The sequence below is a fragment of the Apium graveolens genome, chromosome 11 (assembly GCF_009905375.1).
Source record: "Apium graveolens cultivar Ventura chromosome 11, ASM990537v1, whole genome shotgun sequence".
Taxonomy (NCBI): Eukaryota; Viridiplantae; Streptophyta; class Magnoliopsida; order Apiales; family Apiaceae; genus Apium; species Apium graveolens.
Window position 1 is genome coordinate 73,125,672 of NC_133657.1, and position 9,348 is coordinate 73,135,019.

The following is a 9,348-nucleotide window of genomic DNA, read 5'->3' on the forward strand; positions in this document are numbered from 1 at the left end:
CCAATTCTAAATCATAATCCATTGTTCACTTGATATCGTATCCATATTTCCCTGATGATCATTATTCTCAGTTTTGTCATTGTGACTTGCTGAGCTAATTAGCTTATTTATGTGATGTTGTTTATGTTCTTTCTAGTTAAAAAGGAACCGGTTGGTACCGAGGATCCCCAGTCCAGCACGAGAGCTAGGAGTTCAGGTTGATCGAGTTGAGCTAGTAGGCTTCTTTTGGAATAATTGAAGTTTGTAAAAAGTTTGTAATAATGTTTAATACTCAGTTCTGAGTTTGGAATAGTTGGGATTTAAACGTTTGTAATATAAGTAGGTGTGTTTGGCTTGTGTGCATACTTCAACCTGTTGCGGTCCGTGGTAGTTGGTAAGTAGGGTCACTGCATATTATTATTATTATTTTTATCATTGGTATAAGCAGGTTATTAATAAGGTATGTGTCTGTGGACCCCAAACTTCTGACCCGGGTTTGGAGGGCGCTACAGGTTTGGTATCAGAGCTACAGGTTATAAGTCACTGACACAAGCCTAGGATTGACGGGAATGGGTAGAGGGTTAGTGTTAGGTCCCAATGTGTTTGTAGAAGGGGGGTTGAATACAAACAATACCAAATAATCGAATTAAATGCGGAATGAAAATGTGAAACAAAATTCAAGTTAAATAAGAATATTATTAAACTTGAAAGGTGTTACAACAACTGTATCGATTACAAGGAATTAATCTCAAATTAATTATCACAAATCTAGAATAAATTCGACATGAACTTTTTCTATTTTTGTAATAAAAAGATTCAAATGCTAAACGCAATTTGAGATTAAGTTCCAGGGATTTTGATCCGCTAGATAGTTACACAAGAACAAGATAAAGATTTCTAGTGGTTTGGGTTTAACTTTACAAACTAGAAATTATGATCTTGAAGTTTGCAGATGAAGGATAAAATATTTCTTCTGCGGCTGCTTTGTTTTTGTTCTTGAGTTGTGTTCTATATATTGGATGATTATGAATGTATGCTGCTTCTGTTCTTTTTAAATCAACCAACATACTCTCATTTAACTGGCAAGACAATCTTGAGCTCAGCAAGACAATCGGTAGGACTATTGATTGTACTAGCAAGACAATCTGATTGAACTACAATGACTTTCAGTATGACAATCAGTTGAACTAGCAAGACAATCTCCTTCCTAATAGAACTTTCGGTATGACTATTGAAATGACTTGGCATGATTGTCATGCTAGTTCATTTTCAATTGTCTTGCTGATTTAAGACTGTTTTTAATCCAATTAAACTTCTGAAAATTCTTAATATTAATTCTGAATTAATTAATCAATTAATTCAATTAATAAATAAATTAATCTTTGCAGATATAATTTATTTTCTTAATTAAATTTTATGACTTAATTAATTAATAGAGAACTAATACTAATCCTGAGCAGCAACCATTCTTCTGAAAATCTTCTGAAAATCACTGAGAATTATGAATCAATTCCACCACTTCAATGTTGACACTCGATGTACTGTCCGGTTCATGAGTGACTAACTTCCGTGACGTTTCTTCATGTCTTGACTTTGATTTCAGATTAAAGCCTTGTAATTCTTTGATACCGTGACGAGATCTCTGTCACTTAATTAAATCCACAACCTTGATTTATATCACTGAGGCTTGATCAATTTCTTGAACTTCTTCCAGTGAATTAATTCCTCAAGTCTGTAGATGAACCTTGTTTCTGAATCCTTTGACAGATATTACTTTGCGAGATCTCTTTGACGGTAGATCCACTATTTACTTATTACATTCTTATTTGACTTGAGTTTAATCCTCGAATATACAAATAGGCTATGACATATGCCTTACAATCTCCCCCTATTTGTTTGTTAGACAATAACACACAAATACCTAGAGGATAACTCAACTAACAAATAAGAAAAAGATATAAACAGAAACGCAAAGTAAATAGCAGAAAAGTTCTGGATAACATTTAACCTTTTCCAGATTCCAAATAGATGTTCCTCTAGACTGAACATATCTTCAAGTAGTTTCATCTTCTTTTGTATAATCACATTTCCTGTTGAGAAGCACATATCTCTCTTGCTTCTCCCCCTATGAGAATCAACTGATTAAAGAAGATCACTTTCATTTACCACCTCTCCCGTACAGTAGGATCCGCAGATAAAAACCAATGGTACTCTCCTTTTGAAAACAGCTTCTTCCCTTACTAGAAAATCACCTTGTGTTTACCACCTCTCCCGTACAATATGATCTGTAGTTACAAACAACAATGGTGTGGTGTAGTGTACATATGTAGGATCTTTTTCTTCCTCCCTGCTATTTCTCCCCCTTAGTTGAGGAATCCTCCAAACTATTTCTTAAGCTTTTATCTCCCCCTTAGAGAAGGAATGTATGCCGTTGTCTGAAGGAGTTCTCATATTTCACTTGGTTGGAAAAGAAATAACAAGTAGTTTCTCTTTCTTCCTCGCTGTGAGTGTGTGATTCTGTTTAGTGTACCTCACATGTGTTTCACTCTTCTCTCCACTCGTGTTTACACTCATTCTCACAAGTGTATCACTCTTCTCTCATAGCTCCATAATCCAGCTGTACCTGCAAGGAAAATTACCTTAGCCATCCTTAAGGAGGTCACAGGTGGTGCAATAGGAGTTCGCAAATCCCCATCCTTGTTAAACTCGTCAGATGAATCTGAGTCATAATCTACAAGTTGCTAGTTTCCCTTTTAGGGTTCCAGATTTGAATTCTGGGAAGGTAAACAATGATCCAACGAATTTAGCATAAAGATCAAAGTTCCCTTCTAATGTCTGTGAAGACATTTCCTTGTGACTCATCAGGTAATATCTGAATCATTGTCAATAAGTTGTCGATCTGCACCTATGTCAAATCCACTATCCGCAGATGCATCCAGGGGATTTAAGCCAGGGGAGGTAGACACTGACCACTGTCATATGGCTTTTGGATCAGTATCCTCTCCTAACACCTGTAAAGGCAATTGGTCCATTAACGAACCTTAAACAATCGAATCTGACCTTAAAATGGTCAAAACTCTTGTTTCCATCAACTCATCCTTTGTGTGTGTAACCTTTCCTTGTGCATCAAGAATTGTTTATGTTTGAAGTTGTGACACTACAACGGATACCCTGGCCGACAGACAAATTTCAATAGATGCACCCTGTTGAGAGAATGAATCTAGTAACTGTTTCTGTGCCTTTTCATCCATTACATCTTTTTGAGAAGATGTATGGGAGCTAGCAGTTATCTCGGTTTAAATACTACTCATCTATGTAAGAGACAGAGCTGCTGGGTTGACTACAGAACCTTCCTTATGTGGTGCACTAAGGCACTATCTCCCTCACGCTCATTCATACTACATTTAGTGGTAAGAGAGTGTTGGTTGGTTCTGTTTCTGTGTTTGTCTTTACAGTCTGGGATAGATGTTGTGGGTTTTCAACCTCATGAATGTCAATGAAAGAAAGCCATTGGAGACTGAACCTGTATCACAGAACATATGGTACTATAGAGATAAAATGTACTTAAGATCTTTAAGGAATGAAAATTATACATTTAATCTTTTGAGAGAAATGACGTACAATAGTGATTTCAAAAGATTTTAATGAAATAAGAAATCACTAATGTAGAAAGAAGTTTGATTTTCTCCTAAAACTCACTGCACATATAAAACAATATGTTTGTGCCTAGTGATAAGAGAGTTATTAATATGACGACTCTACTAGTTCATATTAAACTGTAACTTCAGTTAGAGTGTCATACCATGTTCTTGACGATTGCTTGAGTAGTACACTAGTTCATACCAACCTGTAGTGAGATTGTGAAGAAGAGATTGCATAGTCCAATAGATCTGCAGCTGCAAAGTCCATGAACTGTGGTGCACTGACTTCCTCTTTTGACTCACCAACCAGGAGTACACTTGTACACATCTTACTAGAGTCCAATTCCAAGTGTAATGTGCAGCAGGTGCCTGATATGTCATAATATTCTCAAGTCTCATCACTGGTGCTATATGTTAGATACTGCTTCCTGATAATAACCTAGCACAATATACAAATTTTCAATGATAACATTCCCAGCTTGCAAACAACCATATCCCTCAGATAAACCTTTGCTGTTATCTCCAAAGGTAACCAGGGGGCCAGCTTTCTCAACCACATTTGATATCAGGGCTCTATCTCCGGTCATATGTCTTGATGATCCACTGTCAAGAATCCACACTACCGGTTACACCTGTTTAATGCCCTGCACTACAAATGGATTAGACCTTCTTCGGAACCCAAACTTGGTTGGGCCCAGCATACTTGTAGAATTGTCCTTTGTCAGGCAAAACAATATTTTTAATTTTAATGGTCTCAACTTTCTCAATGACTGAACATTTGACCTTGTAAACAGCCTTAACAAATTTCTGTTTAGGCTTTGGCACAAATGTCTCCTTTCTAGCCTTAGAATGACTAGCAGTCTTAGACCTATCATGCTTCTTATTATTCATATGCTAACGAGGAGTAGTCTTATCACTAGAAACATGCTTACCATTAAAATAAGCATGCATCAAATTAAAAGCACAAGACATACAATTAGCAACACCACATGCTTTATGAGAGTGATTAACAGCAGGAAATTTATGCATGGTAGACATGGTATTTTTGTTATCCAACTCATGTATGTCTGAGTTAGTCTCAGTTGCTTTCACAACTTTGACTGGAACTTTCGATATACTTGACTCGGAAACAACCTTCTCATTAGCATGATCTTCAGCACGTATTTCTTCTTGAATAACAGAAGAGGTCGCATCAAATGGTTCACCAATTGATGCTTTATAGAGGGGTTCATCAACACCCTTAAGCACATGTGGTACTTCCCACCCTTTAGCACATATATGAGGAGGGGAGTTTATGCCTAATTCTCCAATAGCAGCATTGTAATCATAACCTATTCCAGATGTTTGATTAACAGCTTGCTTACTGTAGAACTCTTTAGCCTTCGAACAAGAATTGAAGTAGGCTCTAACCTTAGTCTCAAGACGGGTGATCTTGTCTTTGAGAATAGTTTCGAGTTGTCTATAACAGTCAACTCTATTCTCTAGAAAAGATATTTGTTCTTTTAACTTGTCTTGATTAATGTGCACAAGTCTTAATTCATTAACCTCTTTCTCAAGGTCTTTGATCTGCTGACTTAACAGTTCATTATCACGATGAGCACAATCTAAGGAACCTCCTAGATGATAAACTAATTCAGCATCAGTAAATTTTACCTCTTTTCTTGACGATGAAGCTTTTCCATCAATAGCCATAAGAGCAAGATTCTCATCTTCTTCATCTTCACTATCAGTATCATCCCAGCTTCCTCCCTTTGCCAGGTAAGCCTTTTCAGAGTTACTCTTCTGATTTGAATCATAAGAGTTCTTCCTTACTTGCTTTGGCTTCCTGCATTCTGTGGCAAAGTGTCCCAACTCATTGCAGTTATAGCATCTAATGGTGCTCCGATCAACCATCCCTATTTTGTATCCACCACTACTGGTGTTAGAGGATGAAGATCCACCTGTCTGGAATCTGTTGTAGTTGGACTTGTACTTGAACTTGAGATTTCTCTTGAATCTAACATTGGAGAATCTCTTGACAATTTGGGCCACTGACTCATCTTTCAATTGCTCCAGCTCTTCCAAGGAATAAAAATCATCACTGGATTGATTTGTAGTAGGAGGATCATATTCTGCTACTATCACATTTTCCTCAGCCTTGGAAAACTGTACCATTCTCTCCGACTGTTGAGATGGTTGTTCTTGTTGACCTTCAGGTACAAGAGCAGTAGATGTGCTGACCATTCTATCTTTCCCGTAGACTTCCTTTTACTGAATCTGCTCCAACTCATAGGTTTTCAACACACCATAGAGTCTATCCAAAGAAATCTCACTCAGATCTCTAGCTTCTCTAATGGCAGTGATTCTATGTTCAAGATGAGTTGGCAGTGTTAAAAGGAACTTTTTGTTGACCTCCCTGATTGAGTAATATTTCCCATTTATGTTTAGGTTGTTGATCAACGCATTGTACCTCTTAAACACTTCAGTAATTCCTTCTCCTGGATTTGATTTAAAATGTTCATACTCAGATGTTAGGATCTCCAACTTGTTCTCCCTAACTTCCTATGTACCTTCATTAATCACCTCAATAGTTTCCCACATATGTTTGGAATTTTTACAGTTCATCACATGTCTGTTCATCAAGGGATCGAGGGAATCAACTAAAATTAACTGAAGGCTGGCATCCAAGGAGGCTTCTTCTTTTTCAGTAGGAGAAAAATCCTCAGGCTCTTTTGGATAGGTTCTAGCTTTGGTAATCACAACATCATCTACTATCACCTCTGGTTCAATAACCATCGGAATTTTTGGACCCTTCTTTAACAAGTTTAGATATTTGGGATTTGCAACTTGTAAAAACAAGAGCATCTTCTTCTTCCACATGATATAATTTTCTTTATCAAATTGTGGAATTTTAACGGTTCCAACTTTTTGTGAAGTCATTATGAATTTTTGAATAAATAAAAATTCAAGGAGTTGAAAAATTACAAAAGTCTAGGATCTTGATTTGTTCATTAATCAGAAGGCTCTGATACTAATTGTTAGGTCCCAATGTGTTTGTAGAAGGGGGGTTGAATACAAACAATACCAAATAATCGAATTAAATGCGGAATAAAAATGTGAAATAAAATTCAAGTTAAATAAGAATATTATTAAACTTGAAAGGTGTTACAACAACTGTATCGATTACAAGGAATTAATCTCAAATTAATTATCACAAATCTAGAATAAATTCGACATGAACTTTTTCTATTTTTGCAATAAAAAGATTCAAATGCTAAACACAATTTGAGATTAAGTTCCAGGGATTTTAATCCGCTAGATAGTTACACAAGAACAAGATAAAGATTTCTATTGGTTTGGATTTAACTTTACAAACTAGAAATTATGATCTTGAAGTTTGCAGATGAAGGATAAAATATTTCTTCTACGACTGCTTTGTTTTTGTTCTTGAGTTGTGTTCTGTATATTGGATGATTATGAATGTATACTGCTTCTGTTCTTTTTAAATCAATCAACAGACTCTCATTTAACTGGCAAGACAATCCTGAGCTCAGCAAGACAATCGGTAGGACTATTGATTGTACTAGCAAGACAATCTGATTGAACTACAATGACTTTCGGTATGACAATCAGTTGAACTAGCAAGACAATCTCCTTCCCAGTAGAACTTTCGGTATGACTATTGAAATGACTTGGCATGATTGTCATGCTAGTTCATTTTCAATTGACTTGCTGATTTAAGACTGTTTTTAATCCAATTAAACTTCTAAAAATTCTTAATATTAATTCTGAATTAATTAATCAATTAATTCAATTAATAAAAAATTAATCTTTGCAGATATAATTTATTTCTTAATTAAATTTTATGACTTAATTAATTAATAGAGAATTAATACTAATCCTGAGTAACAACCATTCTTCTGAAAATCTTCTGAAAATCACTGAGAATTATGAATCAATTCCACCACTTCAATGTTGACACTCGATATACTGTCTGGTTCATGAGTGACTAACTTCCGTGACGTTTCTTCATGTCTTGACTTTGATTTCAGATTAAATCCTTGTAATTCTTTGATACCCTGACGAGATCTCTGTCACTTGATTAAATCCACAACCTTGATTTATATCACTAAGGCTTGATCAATTTCTTGAACTTCTTCCAGTGAATTAATTCCTCAAGTCTGTAGATGAACCTTGTTTCTGAATCCTTTGACAGATGTTACTTTGCGAGATCTCTTTGACGGTAGATCCACTATTTACTTATTACATTCTTATTTGAGTTGAGTTAAATCCTCGAATATACAAATAGGCTATGACATATGCCTTACAGTTAGGATTAGAAGTAAGGAATAGAAAGATAGAACATCGAGAGGTTGAGTGCTATGGTATAACAGGTATTAGTGTAATTCACGTCATGGTTCGAGATTCTTATATTGCGATATGATTTCAGATAGCAGCGATGGCCGATTCTTTTATCCCCGTATCAGCTGATCACTCAGAGCCTTCAGTTGGAGTACCGTCCTCGGATCCACGTCTTGTTATTCCACCAGTGTTGGCTATACTACCTCCACCTGTGTTACAGCCCGTACCATTGCAGACTATTCCACCTCCAGGCATGAGGCCACCTATTAGAGGACCCCCACCTGCTGATTCAGGCTTTACTAGTCACTCAGTCACAGGAGTACCTTTCCAATTCTCTTCCTATCATGTCCCATATCATCAGTTTGAGGCTTGCCTTATGGAGCAGCGATTCCTACAGGGTCAGATTCAGGAGTTACTACATATTATGCGTACTAGAGAGGTTTGGAGTGGTGAGAGGCGACTCAGAGAGAGGCTCCAGGCGTTTCGTAGAGCAGTTGCAGTGAGAATTGTTGAGGCTCACATGAGGACATCACCCCTGATTTCCTAGTGGAGTGGACTATGTGGGTTCTAGAGGAGCTTGAGGAGATTGGAGGTCCAGACTTGCCATGAGTTAGAAATTCAGAGATGCTAAGCAGTATTGTGATGGTTATGTAGTATGTACAGTAATGTGTAGTGTGTATCAGTAGACTTTTGAGTTGTATTTATAGACTAGCTATGCTGACTAGTGAGTAGGTTGTTGTACCCTTTTGCTTTTACTTCTGAAGCGTCTTTACGCTTGTACTACCCAAAACTTTTGATCTATATATATCAGCACCTTTCCTTTCCAGTATTGTCTTTCATTTTACTGCACCTGTTTTACTTTACCTTATTTATTACACCAGTTATACCCCTGTGATACCATGTACCCTGTTTTCCATAACTGTTTATATTCTGTAAAGAAGCATGCAATTTACTTAGTTATAACTGTTTTCAAAAAAAAATATTTCTATTTTACAAAACTTTTCTTTTCTGCAAAGAATTTGGTTTAAAAGCTAAATAAGTTGTTTGATTCTTTACAGAAAATGCCTCACAGAAGAAATACCTGCACCAACACCCAGAATGAAGAACCCAATAACAACAACAATAAAAACCAAGATGATACAAACCAGAATGCAAACCCAGGACCCATAGACCCAGCAATAGCCCAGATTCTTCAAATCTTGGCCGAACAAACAGTTCACCTGGCACAACAACAACAAAGACAGACCAATCTCCAAGTAACTTTTAAAACTTTTCAGGCAGTAAACCCACCAGAATTCAAGGGTTCCTTAGAACCGATTGAAGCAAATGTTTGGTTAAAGGAAATAGAGAAGGCATTTGCCTTAGTAAAAGTAAAGGACGAACAGAA